Below are 12652 nucleotides of genomic sequence, written 5' to 3' on the forward strand. Positions count from 1 at the left end.
TGGCTTCAAGTTACAGGGAAGTGGATTCTGACTAAACAAACAGGAAAACTTTCTGACAGTAAGAGCTGTTTGAAAGTGGAATGTTCTCCCTCAGTAGGTTGTGGACTCCCCTTCCTTGGAGGTCTTTAAGCAGAAGTTGGATGGCCTTCTGTCATGGATACTTTAGCTGAGATTCCTGCATTGCAGGGGGGTTGGACTAGATGACCCTTGGGGGTCCCTTCCAACTCTAAGATTCTATGATTCCAATATAGATCATTGGCAAACCAATACCTTTTAATTTTTTATTTTATTTTTGTATTGGCATTAAAAATGTACAAAAATAATGGGGAATACAAGACACACACCTCCAGCCCCACATATGCAGCCTCATCCTTGTACCCACAGTGGCCTCAGGTTATATATCTACATATGTGATCCTTTTTGATCCATAAAGGATCTGTTCAGTGTTCAGGGGCCTGCTTTATTCTAGGGTTGTGTGAAGTGTGGAATGTAGTTCAGATCGAAAGAAAACCTTACTATACACCAGGCAAATTCACATTTAAATGTATGGCGTGTGAAAAGGGGTTTAGTCAAAGTCGGTCACTTAAGAACTCACACAGGAGATAAACAAGTTGAATGTGAAGTCAAGCCTTAGTTCACATGAGCAAACTCATACAGGGCATAAACCATTTAAATGTATGGAGTGTGGAATGAGTTTGTTAGAAGGCACAACTTACTTTGCACCAACAAACTCACACAGGGTAAGACTTTCACTGATAGTAGAAGCCATGCAGAACATCAACAAACGGGGAAACCCATTTAAATGTATGGAGTGTGGAAAGTATTTCACTCAGGGTTCACTCCTTCACATCAAAAAACTGAAAGGGGAAAAGCAAATTTAAATGTACGGAGTGCATGCAATGTTCTGGTGTTCATATGTAAATTTGTTTACCTATGTATTAAAGCAGGGATCAGCAAGGTTTTCTGGCCATGGGCCGGATCATTCCCACGGATCGTCCATGGGCCGGACATGCGCAGCGCAATGCCAGAAATCATGTCTGCGCATGTCCGCGGCTCCGGAAATCACTTCTGCACATGCCCAGACACTGAAAATCGGGTCTGGGCATGCACAGATGCGTTTTCTGGTATCTAGGCATGCACAGATGCCATTTCCAGTGCCACTCGGCGAGTCCCTGTGCATACAATGTTCTGGTTGTTCATATGTAAATTTGCTTAGCTATGTATTAAAGTAATGAAGGTAGATTCAACAGGCGCTGACTACCTGAATTTAACATAATCTCTTGAAGACCTTTTTGCTGATAAGATTTTCTTGCTGGATGAAAAACTCTGTTTTCATTCTTTGGGTGTTGCTTTTTTAAACTCACCATGTTTTCCGTGGTCGTTTGTACCTGCTGTAAGGGGTAACTTGGGAAACGTGATATAGAATCATAGAATCATAGAGTTGGAAGAGACCACAAGGGCCATCCAGTCCAACCCCCTATATAAATGGCCGTGTCTCTCCATGTCAAGAAGGAGACACAGGCGGCTTCCACAGAAGGGTGTGTGAGCAAGACTTAAACACTTCAGCTGCCCAAGCAGCTTTGTCCCCACTGACCCTCACCACGGGGTCCATAACTGCATCTTCCATACCACTGGGAAACTGACCATTCCCTGTGCTGTTCATTAATGTGCTCGAAATACTATATTGTTAGTGGATAGGCTATGATTAGTCCTTCTTAAGACCTACAGTGTTTTGCTTTTGTAATCTGTTTTACCACTGTTCTTCCTCCCTTCCCCACCTTTTATTCTATCCACCATTCCATGCGTTCTTTTGGATGCTGTGTTTGATTTCAGGCAGGAAATGAGGGTTTTCATCTCATTACAGGAGACTGGCTTACATTCTACTATATTGTTAGTGGATAGGCTACGATTGGTCCATCTTAAGACCTCTTATGGGACGCGGGTGGTGCTCTGTCCCTGCTCCTGCCAACCTAGCAGTTGAAAAGCACATCACGTGTAAGTAGATAAATAGGTACCGCTCTGGCGGGAAGGAAACGGCCTTTCTGTGCACTACTCTGGTTTGGCAGAAGTGGCTTTGACACATGACCCGCAAGCTGTACGCTGGCTCTCTTGACCAATAAAGTGAGATGAGCGCCACAACCCCAGAGTCATCTGCAACTAGACCTAATGGTCAGGGTACCCTTTACCTTTAAGACCTACAGTGTTTTGCTTTTGTAATCTGTTTTACCTCTTTTATTCCTCCCTGCCCCACCTTTTATTCTATCTACCATTCCATGTGTTCTTTTGGATGCTGTGTTTGATTTCAGGGAAGAAATGAGGGTTTTCATCTCATTACAGGAGACTAGTTGCCATTCAGCCTTCCTCTGATGATCTGTCTTAAATTAAACCCTGGGCCACCAGCTCCCAGCATTTGTCTTCCCTCTGTTCCAGTAGCTAGTCCCAAGGGCTTTCATATTTTCAGTTTTTCGTATTTTCAGCCTTCTTGTTGTGGAGCATTCTTGGATTCCAACCTACGTTTGATCAAATTTTCCGTGGATTCCTCTGATGGATTGTGATGTCTTAATTTTCTTAGCTAGAGCTTTCTTAGCTGCTTTGAATCAACCATCAAACCAGCCAAGGTTTGTTGATTGTATTTAATTAGTAATTGTAGAAGTTATCTCTGATGGGCAGCTGAGCTGGACCAGAGTCAGGGGGTGCAGTGCCTCAGAATTCCATGAGAGGGCTGGTACCTCTCTCTGATTGGCTACCAAGACAGGGGGTGGAGCCAGCACTTTGGGAGGGGGAAAAACGAGCAGTTTCTGAGAGAGTGGAGGGATAGTTTTGTGGGAGAGGAGGGAGGGAGGAGGGTTGGTTCTGGTCTGTGTATGGAATCCACTCTGAGGAAATTATCCAAAGCTAGAGAAAGGGCACTCTGAGCTTAGAAAGACTAGTGTCTTGTGAGAGTATTCAGACAGGAGTTAACTGGAAGGCTGGAAGCAAGAAGAAGTAGAAGCTGTGAGGATACTGTCTACTTGGGTCTCATTCAGGGCCGTCTTAAAGGGATCGGCCGCCGTGGCGCAACGATCCCTCGGCGCCCCCGGCGGGCCGCCTCTCCGCCCACCTCCCCTCCCGTGCTGGCTGCCCCTCGGGAGGGGGGGCAGGGATGAGGAGCATGGCGCTGCAAGCCGCCCGCCCTCCGGAGCCCCAGCATCCGTGCCACGCTGCATTGAGGCAGTAATTGATGCAAAAGGGGCTCAAACCAAGTACTGAGTACATATGCATGCTTCTAATTTTCAGAGGTCCAATATTGTTCTATTTGCAATCCTTGTTTTGTTGATTCCATTTAATATTCTAATTTTCTGAGATTGTCAATTTGCGGTTTTCATCAGCTGTACACCATAATCATCACAATTATAACAAATAAAGGCTTGACATATCTTGCTTTGCATGTCATGAATCTATCTCATATATTAGTTCCACCTTTTAAGTAAAATTACTGAAATAAATGAACAACTTTTCCATGATATTCTAATTTTTCGAGTTCCACCTGTATAAAAACTGTATATAAACTGTATAAAAACATAAAAACTGCAAGATAACCCATTGTGGTTATATAGTCAAGACTGACTGAAGAAACTGACTACAGTGGTACCTTGGTTCTCAAACTTAATCAGTTCTGGAAGTCTGTCCGAAAACCAAAGCATTCCAAAACCAAGGCGCGCTTTCCCATAGAAAGTAATGCAAAACAGATTACCGTATTTTTAGCTCCATAGGGCGCACCGGACCATAGGGCGCACCTCGTTTTTAGAGGAGGAAACAAGGAAAAAAATATTTTTTCTGGTTTTCCTCCTCTAAAAGCCCTGTTTTTTTTGAGGATCAGGTAAAAGTTTTGCAGCTTTTTTGCAAAGGGAAAAGCCCTGGTTTTTTTGAGGATCAGCTAAAAGTTTTGCAGCTTTTTTGCAAAGGGGGGAAAGCAAAGCTCCTTTTGCAAAGGGGGGAAAGCAAAGAGGAAAAGCCCCGTTTTTATTGGGTTCAGCTCACATTTCTGCAGCTTCTAAAGGAAAGGGAGCCTTTTCTACAGTTTCCAGACAGATAATCTAATCAGCCAGTCACATGTTGCTGGGGAAACAAACAACCTCCCTCTGCAGCACATTCAACAATGGAGGCCTGGGCAAGAGGGCGGGGCTGAAAGGGAGCCGGGACTCTTAGCTCTCTCCTGATCTCTTTCAACACCCCCTTTTCTCTTTGTAAAATAAAAAGCATGATCCTCTTTTGGCCCCTGGGCAATTCAGCTCCAGGGACCACCATTCGCTCCATAAGACGCACAGATATTTCCCCTTACTTTTTAGGAGGAAAAAAGTGTGTCTTATGCAGCGAAAAATACGGTAATCCGTTCCAGACTTTTAAAAACAACTACTAAAACAGCAATTTAACATAATTATACTATCTAACGAGACCATTGAACCATAAAATGAAAGCAATAAGCAATGTACTGTACTGTACTATAAAATAAAGAAGACAGTACTGTAGATTAAAATTTAAATTATTTTTTTTCCCTTACCTGCACTGATGATAGCCATTGTTTGGATGGGGGGCTTTTATACATTTCCGCAATAACACAATCAATCAAAAATGAAGAACAAGCCACAGTCACAAAAATGAAAAAATAGAAGGACCATATATAAGCTCCAAATATCAACTCAGAATACTGCAATCGGAAATGGAAGGCTTTGATTACAATGGGGGGGGGGGACGCAAAATAGCATCACAACAGCAAAAATGGGAGGAAAAAGGGTTTGATTACAATGGGGGGGTGCAAATTAGCAGTGCAACAGTAAAAACAGAAGCTCAGGAGCATGTTCACCTTCCAAAGCAAAGTTTGTAAACCGGAACACCGACTTCCAGGTTTGCAGCGTTCGAGTTCAAAGTTGTTTGGGAACTAAGCTGTTTGGAAACTGAGGTACCAATGTAAATAGATATGGTTGGCATACATCCAGAATTGTAAGCAGTGTCTGGGTGGAAATTGCTGGAATGTCTGGGAAAATCCGGACGTATGGCAGCCCAAGTGTAGATTTCTGCAAACTTCACTTAAAATAGATACCCCACCCCCAGTTCCTTCAAGCACTCCTCATAAGGCCTGGTTTCAGACCCTTGATCTTCTTGGTTGACCTCCTCTGCATCATCTTCATGAAGTTTTCCCTTAGCATGTAGCAAGCTGTAAACCTTAAATTTACTTTCGACAGTTGTTCTCATAAAGCAATTCGGTCAATATTGTGTACTACATCTCTGGCCCAGGTTATCATTGATGATTCCATCATTTCATTCTTTGTATCCCACTCAAGTAATATGTTATACATTTTAGATAACATTTTAACCCTGGAGCCTAATAACTCCCTTTCAAACTGCGAGTTTTGTTCTGCAAATCCATTTTTTAAAATCTAACTTAAATGTTGCATTCAGCTGATGGTAACTTGACCAGTCTACCTCCCACCTAGAGGAAGAAGTACCCTTTATAGGGATCCCACATACCACACGCCCTAAACCTAACCTCCCAATACATCTACCTCAGTGGGTAAACTATTGGTCTGCAGTGTCAAAGTTTTACTGGACGTTTGGACAATATTGGCGAGAGCACCTGTAATCTCACAATCACCAGTTCCCCTGGAATAAGAATCACTTCCGTCCAAACCAGTAAGTATGTCTGTAATTATGACAATCTGACCAATGACTTAAGCCCTACATCGGACTGTTCTCCATGGATTTCCCCCCGCATATAGAGCATGGTCCCATCCCCTGGACATTCTCATACTTACAGAAGTCCATCTCAAGGTCATGGAGGAATAGATTCCGAATCCACCTTTCTATTATTCACCCTGCTGTGAGTCCTTGAATTGACTTTTTGACGAGTGAAATTCTATCCACATTCCATGCGCTGATATGCTTTCAACCCTGTATGAATTAATTGGTGGGCGGTGAGAGTGGCACTCTACTTGAAGCTTTTCCCACATTCCAAACACTAAAAAGTTTTCTCTCTTGTATGAATTCTTCGATGGGAAGTCAGATGGTGGCTGCGACTGAAGCTCTTTCCACAGTCTAAGCACTGATAGGGTTTCTCCCCTGTATGAATTCTTTGATGGGAAGTCAGATGGTCACTGCGACTAAAGCTCTTTCCACATTCCAAGCACTGATAGGGTTTCTCCCCTGTATGAATTCTTTGATGGAAAGCGAGACCCCTACTCTGGCAAAAGCTCTTTCCACATTCCAAGCACTGATAGGGTTTCTCCCCTGTATGAATTTTTCGATGGGAAGCGAGCCCCCACCTCTGGCGAAAGCTCTTTCCACATTCCAAGCACTGGTAGGGTTTCTGCCCTGTATGAATTCTTTGATGAGAAGTGAGAGAGTGGCTTTGACTGAAGCTCTTCCCACATTCGAAGCACTGATAGGGTTTCTCCCCTGTATGAATTTTTCGATGGGAAGTGAGATGTTGTCTGTAATTGAAGCTCTTCCCACATTCGAAGCACTGATAGGGTTTATGCCCTGTATGAATTATTTGGTGGGAAGTGAGACTCTGCCTGTGCCTGAAGCTCTTCCCACATTCCAAGCACTGATATGGTTTCTCCCCTGTATGAATTCTTTTATGGGTTGTGAGATGGGAGCTTTGACTGAAGCTCTGTCCACATTCCAAGCACTGATATGGTTTCTGCCCTGTATGAACTTTTTGATGGGAAGCGAGCCCCCACCTCTGGCGAAAGCTCTTTCCACATTCCAAGCACTGATAGGGTTTCTCCTTTGTATGAATTCTTTGATGGGAAGTGAGATTTTGTCTGTGAATGAACCTCTTTCCACATTCCAAGCACTGATATGCTTTCCCCCCTTTGTGAATTATTTTATGGGTCGTGAGATGGGAGCTTTGACTGAAGCTCTTTCCACATTCCAAGCACTGATATGGTTTTTCCCCTGTATGAATTCTTTTATGGGTTGTGAGATGGGAGCTCTGACTGAAGCTCTGTCCACATTCCAAGCACTGATAGGGTTTCTGCCCTGTATGAATTCTTTGATGGGAAGTAAGAGAGGTGCTTTCGCTGAAGCTCTTTCCACATTCGAAGCACTGATATGTTTTCTCCCCCGTATGAACTTTTCGATGGGAATAGAGACTCCGCCTGTGACTGAAGCTCTTTCCACATTCCAAGCACTCATAGGGTTTCTCCCCTGTATGAAATACTTGATGGGTAGTGAGGCTATCCTTCCGAATGAAGCTCTTTCCACATTCTAAGCACTTATAGGGTTTCTGCCCTTTATGAATTCTTTGATGGGAAGTGAGATTTTCCTTCAGACGGAAGCATCTCCCACAGTCTAAGCACTGATATGGTTTCTCCCCTGTATGAATTGTTTGATGGGAAATGAGACGGTAGTTTCGACTGAAGCTCTTCCCACAGTCTAAGCACTCATAGGGTTTCTCCCCAGTATGAATTCTTTGGTGGCAAGTGAGTTTCTGACTGTGCTTGAAGCTCTTCCCACATTCGAAGCACTCATAGGGGTTCTCCCCTGTATGAACTTTTTGATGGGAAGTGAGACTCTGCCTGTGACTGAAGCTCTTCCCACATTCCAAGCACTGATATGGTTTCTCTCCTGTATGAATTCTGTGATGGGAAGTAAGATCACCACTCAGACGAAAGCTCTTCCCACATTCCAAGCACTGATGGGGTTTCTCCCCTGTATGAATTCGTTGATGGTAACTGAAGCTATCCCTCTGAATGAAGCCCTTTCTTTGAAGGGAGGTAGACTGGGAGCTCTGATGGATGTTCTCTCCACACTCTGAATATTTATCTGACTTCTCCACTATGTGGATTCTGTTGTGGTCCTCCTTGTTCTTCCCTTCCAGTTCACCACCATCTGCAATGAAGAGAGAAGCTAATTAGAGCCTCAGGAAGAAATGGAGCGCCAGATTATTGAACAATGTTAATGAATGCTTGTGATAGAGGAAGAGTTGAAGAGAGTTAGAGGTGAGGCCTTACTATAGTTTTCACTGCCTTTGTTGGTGGTATTAACTGACATATTGCTTGGCTTTTATCTAGGATAGATTTTGTTTGGCTCAATCATGGAGTACACTCCATCTCAAAGGTCAGTCATCTCTTTGGTCAACCAAATGCAGACAGAAGCCAAAGCAAAAACAACAAACCGACAGAAGTTACTTAAACTTCCCCCAAAAAACTCTGAAGCCAACATTTAAGAAGGCCTGGGCAGTTCAGACAAAGGCATTCCCCAGGCAAAGAATATTCACAGAGAACAGAGTTGATATCCCTCCATTCAGGGCTCATAATGGGGATGTTAGAATCCCAGATGCTGTTGGTCTCCATCAAAATAGTGGAGGTTCATCACATAGAGGTATGTATGGAATTTCAACCACAACAGCTCCTGAATAGACATAATTTGATATTGAATGCTCTCTGTTCTCTCCTATTTCCCCTTTTAGTGTTCCAGTTTAATTCAGTTTAAACCCAGAACTCATACACTGGCCATTAATAATGAACCATATGTTATAGATATTCCTGCAAATTTATTCTGCTAGTTTTGATATACAAATGACCTGGTCTACATGTTTGTATCATTTATTATTCATATGTTCCTTGTTTTTAAAAGCAAATAAAAAGTTATCCCAAAAAGAAAAGAAAAAGGCAACACACAGAGGCCCTGTCTGCATTCAAACTGCAAAGCAGGATCACGTTACTAAAAGAGTTGTTGCTTCTACTGCTTTGTGATGGAGCGGTAAGTTGTCTGACATTGGTAAGGCATTCTAAAATATCGTACCAGGGGAGGAGGTTTTCCGTGTCAACATGTATAGACATTGCGTGTATGATGAGCTGCATACCAAGGTCCCTAGACAGCGTGTTTATGATGAGCAGCAGACCAAGGTCCCCCTATATTCCTGTATACGATAACCCTTGACCCCACCCAGTGTATCCACTTTTAGGTTAGATTCCTGGGGTGGGGAGGTGAGCTGGAAAAACTACTGGAAAACTGACTAGCTTTGTACTTGCTTGGGTGTTTGAACACTGCAAGTGCCTCTGCATGCAGAATAAATCTTTCTCTCGTGTCTCTTGACTGCTTCCGCCTTTTCTCACCGGGCGCAACCTGAGGAACCCTGGGGAGCAAATAAGGCTCCAAGATCACAGCACTAGTATTAGACATTTTGAGCTGCCACTACATTGTGATGGCCGGGGAGCTGTGATGTATTCCTAGCTCAAATTTCCTGCAGATGACAAAGGTTCAGGCAGGCAGGTGAAGGAGCCCGAAAATATGCTCACCTTCTCAATCTCCATCCACCTGCCTGCCTCCCCCGCTACCCCCAAGGTGAGCAAGCCCCGATACCTCTCCAGCTCCATCCCTTCATGTCCCCATCTCCACTCCCCTGGAACTCACCAGATCTCTCAGAAGTCCCTGGGAGGGAATGCTCGGAAGCTGTGAGGAGGGATGCAGGAGACAACCTGACCAGGTCAACGGTCCATCTTCCCCCTTCCATCCTCGCTAGCTTTGCAGGATCCGTCTCTTTTATCCTTCCTGAGGAGTCAAGAAGCCACAACAAGCTGCAGGGTCCTGGGAGAGAGGAAGAGGCAAAGGTTACAATATTTCCAACTAAATGAAACTTTAAAAAATCATGAAAAGAAAGGATTTAGTTATCAGGTGTCAAAATTTCAGAGAGAAATAGTAGAAGGTAGTACAAAACTGCTGTCAAAAATGAACAATCTGCTTTAGGAATGGGACACTAAAGAGGAACAGGTCAAATGTGTTACAAAATGGGCAAAGGATGTGGGACATAATATATTAATGACAGGTTAGGAAAGGCATTGGAAATGGAAGGGGTTAATTAGCTAACCTATATATATTCACCTGAATGTATTGTTAGTCCAGTGAATGTATTAAGTATAAAATAACTTTTTAAGTTTTTCTGTATGAAACTGCTCTGTAAAGCTGTGAACTTTGATCTGCATTGTATTTCTCTCTGGCAAGCTTTGCCTTACTAAGTGTCTGGAGATAACAGAGACCTTGCGCAGAGAGTAACTGTCCTCGCATAGAGAGGAATTGTTTGGGTCACAGATAGGATGGCCTTGCTGGAAGTGCGCATGAACCAACACTGGGCTAAATGTCCTTTTGCCTTATATGTATAACAAGAAATGTACAACAGGAAATGTTCCTTATATGGACAAGAGGAAGTTTTCTGGGGTGGGAAGAAAGCCAGAGAACTGTCTATAAGAACTGTCTGAAAATTGGCTAGTTTTGTACTTGCTTGGCTATCTAAACACCGAAGTACCTCTGCATGCAGAAATTAAATCTTTCTCTCTCTGAAGCCAGAAGCCTCAGGTCTTTTCTGCTTCCATGTTTTCTCACCGGGCGCAACAATGGGAACCCGTAGGGGCAAATAAGGCTCCATAACGTGGTGCGTTGGCCGGGAACCCTTCGCTGTTCCCCGGGATTGAGAAAACAGGGAGTCCGAGGCGTCGCCGCACAGCGAAAAGGCTCTCCTGGTCTGGCGTTTGCTGGCCCCAAGCGCGCTTCCTGCCTGTTTGTGGGAAGGGACTGGCTTACCCCAGGGGGAGAGCCAAACTGCACCGTGGCGACGGGAGAAAGAGAAAGCGGCCGCAGGGGGGAAGGGAAGTAAGATCTGCAGAGGACAGGTAAGCTCCACAGGGGGAGCAGCTTCCCAGGGAAGGGGAAGCGCAGGATGTGATCGATCTCCTGCAACGGCAGTGAGCCATAGGGCCGCCGTTAAAATCCGGTAGTGTGCAAGTAGAGTTGCCACCGGAGCCTGGCCGTGAGCCATAGAGGGCCGCCAGGAGCCTGGCCGTGAGCCATAGGGGGCCGCCAGGAAGCCAGCAGAGAGCAAAAGGTTGCCGTTGGCTGTGGGGAAAAGAAGGGGGGTGCCCTCTCTGAAGAGAGAGAAGGGAAAGTTAAGAATTTTTCTGTGATTTTACTCTGTGCATGGTGAATGGTGTATGTGGACACTCCAGTGAATGGTGCTGAGTGAATGAGACGCGGGGGTTCAGAACCCCTAAGCGAAGCGATTTGTGGCCCTTTTGGTGCATTTTTTAGCGAGGCAACTCCGTCTAAGTCACCAACTGGGTGCGAAGAAAGGTGTGTGCACGTGTAAACGTTAGGTGGAAGGAGTGTCCCAGGTCGAACCTGAGCTAGCTGAGATGGGGAATTGGAATTTTTGTTGCTGTGTAAAATTTATGACTTGTAATAATCTTATGAACCTGTTGAATATTTTTCCTTCAGTATGTGTGTGTGTTGTATGAGTTCTGTGTCTGCAGTGATTGTGCAGTGTGATTTTTGTGAGTTTTTCTGTATCTGTAGTGCCTGTGTGTGTGTGTTGGTCCCTGTTTGAGGCTTGCATTCATTTTGGAAAGGTGGGGCAGAAAGCAGCCCTAATCTGTGTGTTCCCAAACTCTGTGTTCCCAAAATTGTTTCATTTTTTGCTGCATTGCTAACGAAGTCTGGGAAGTTCGTTTTTCCTTGTATATGTGGTTGCACAGCGGCAGTCCTCTTGTATTTGTTGTTTTGTTTTGTTGTCCCTTCAAGGAATCTGTTTGAACCCCAGGGTTAGGTGAGTGTGTTTTGGAAATTGTTTGTGTGCCAAGGCATGTGTCTTCAATAGAATGGGCTGTAAAAGTATTTCTCTGCAATGTTAAGGTGAATGTAAAAGTGTGTCTGAAGCATTGAAAGGAGGGCTGCTCTTGCAATCAGGAATGTTTGTTAGTTTGTTTTTAAAGCTGGTACAGTCTTATTTTGTTTCTTAATTGACCTTTGGTAAAGCAATGAGAGTGGGGAGATGGACAGAAACAGAGAGAAGCCTTAGTTTAAACAGCAAGGATTTTTCTCTTTGCAGCAGTGGACCTTGCAAAGGAAGGGAATTTGCCACCCACAAGGGGGGGAGAAGATTATGTCTTCTGAGCAGTTTGATTGTTTCCAACAGAAGTTGATTAGAGGGAAAAGTTTTATTTTATATCCCAGGTTTTAAGTTTTTCAGGGAAGGTTTTGAAACAGAAGAAATGGCTTCTTAGCAGAATGTATTTGGGAATGTAGATGTAGGTTTGTGGGATGTAGAATGAAGGAGAAGAGAATGTTGAAATAGAATGGTTAGCAACTGACAGTGTAGCCCTGACAGTGTAAGTTAAAGTTAGGATTTGAAGGAAGTTTGAACCTCAGGAGGAAAATGGGGCAGAAATTTTGGAATGATTGGAAGAAAAATTGATGATAAAGTGAAGGTATACATATCATAGAATCATAGAGTTGGAAGGGACCCCAAGGGTCATCTAGTCCAACCCCCTGCCCAGCAGGAAACAATATTGAAGGCAATACACCACCCTCCATGCCAAGGTTGCAGAGCACATCTAGGGGGGTGAATCCATTGTCCAAACCATGGAGAGGACCGCCAGGTTGTTGCCATGGAAGCATGAGACAATGAGAGAGGCCTGAAGATGGCTCTGCTTCAGAGGTGGTAGATATATAGTAAGCCCTTCAAAGATTGTTTTAAAAAGACAGGAGTTTTTCCTATTTCCTGTCCATAATTTGTTGTTACCTAAAAGAAACCTGAAAATTGTCATTATTTGAATGAGCACATCAAGGGTTCAACTCCATTGTCCTAATGAAACACCGTTGTGAGGAGTTAGCAATT

The 12652-nt window shown here is 44.0% G+C and overlaps 1 pseudogene; it reads right to left on the reverse strand.

The window, feature by feature from the left end:
* Positions 1-12652, reverse strand: part of LOC117042578 — a 45410-nt pseudogene that overhangs the window by 11828 nt on the left and 20930 nt on the right.

Source organism: Lacerta agilis, chromosome 2, assembly GCF_009819535.1.
Source record: "Lacerta agilis isolate rLacAgi1 chromosome 2, rLacAgi1.pri, whole genome shotgun sequence".
Lineage (NCBI taxonomy): Eukaryota > Metazoa > Chordata > Lepidosauria > Squamata > Lacertidae > Lacerta > Lacerta agilis.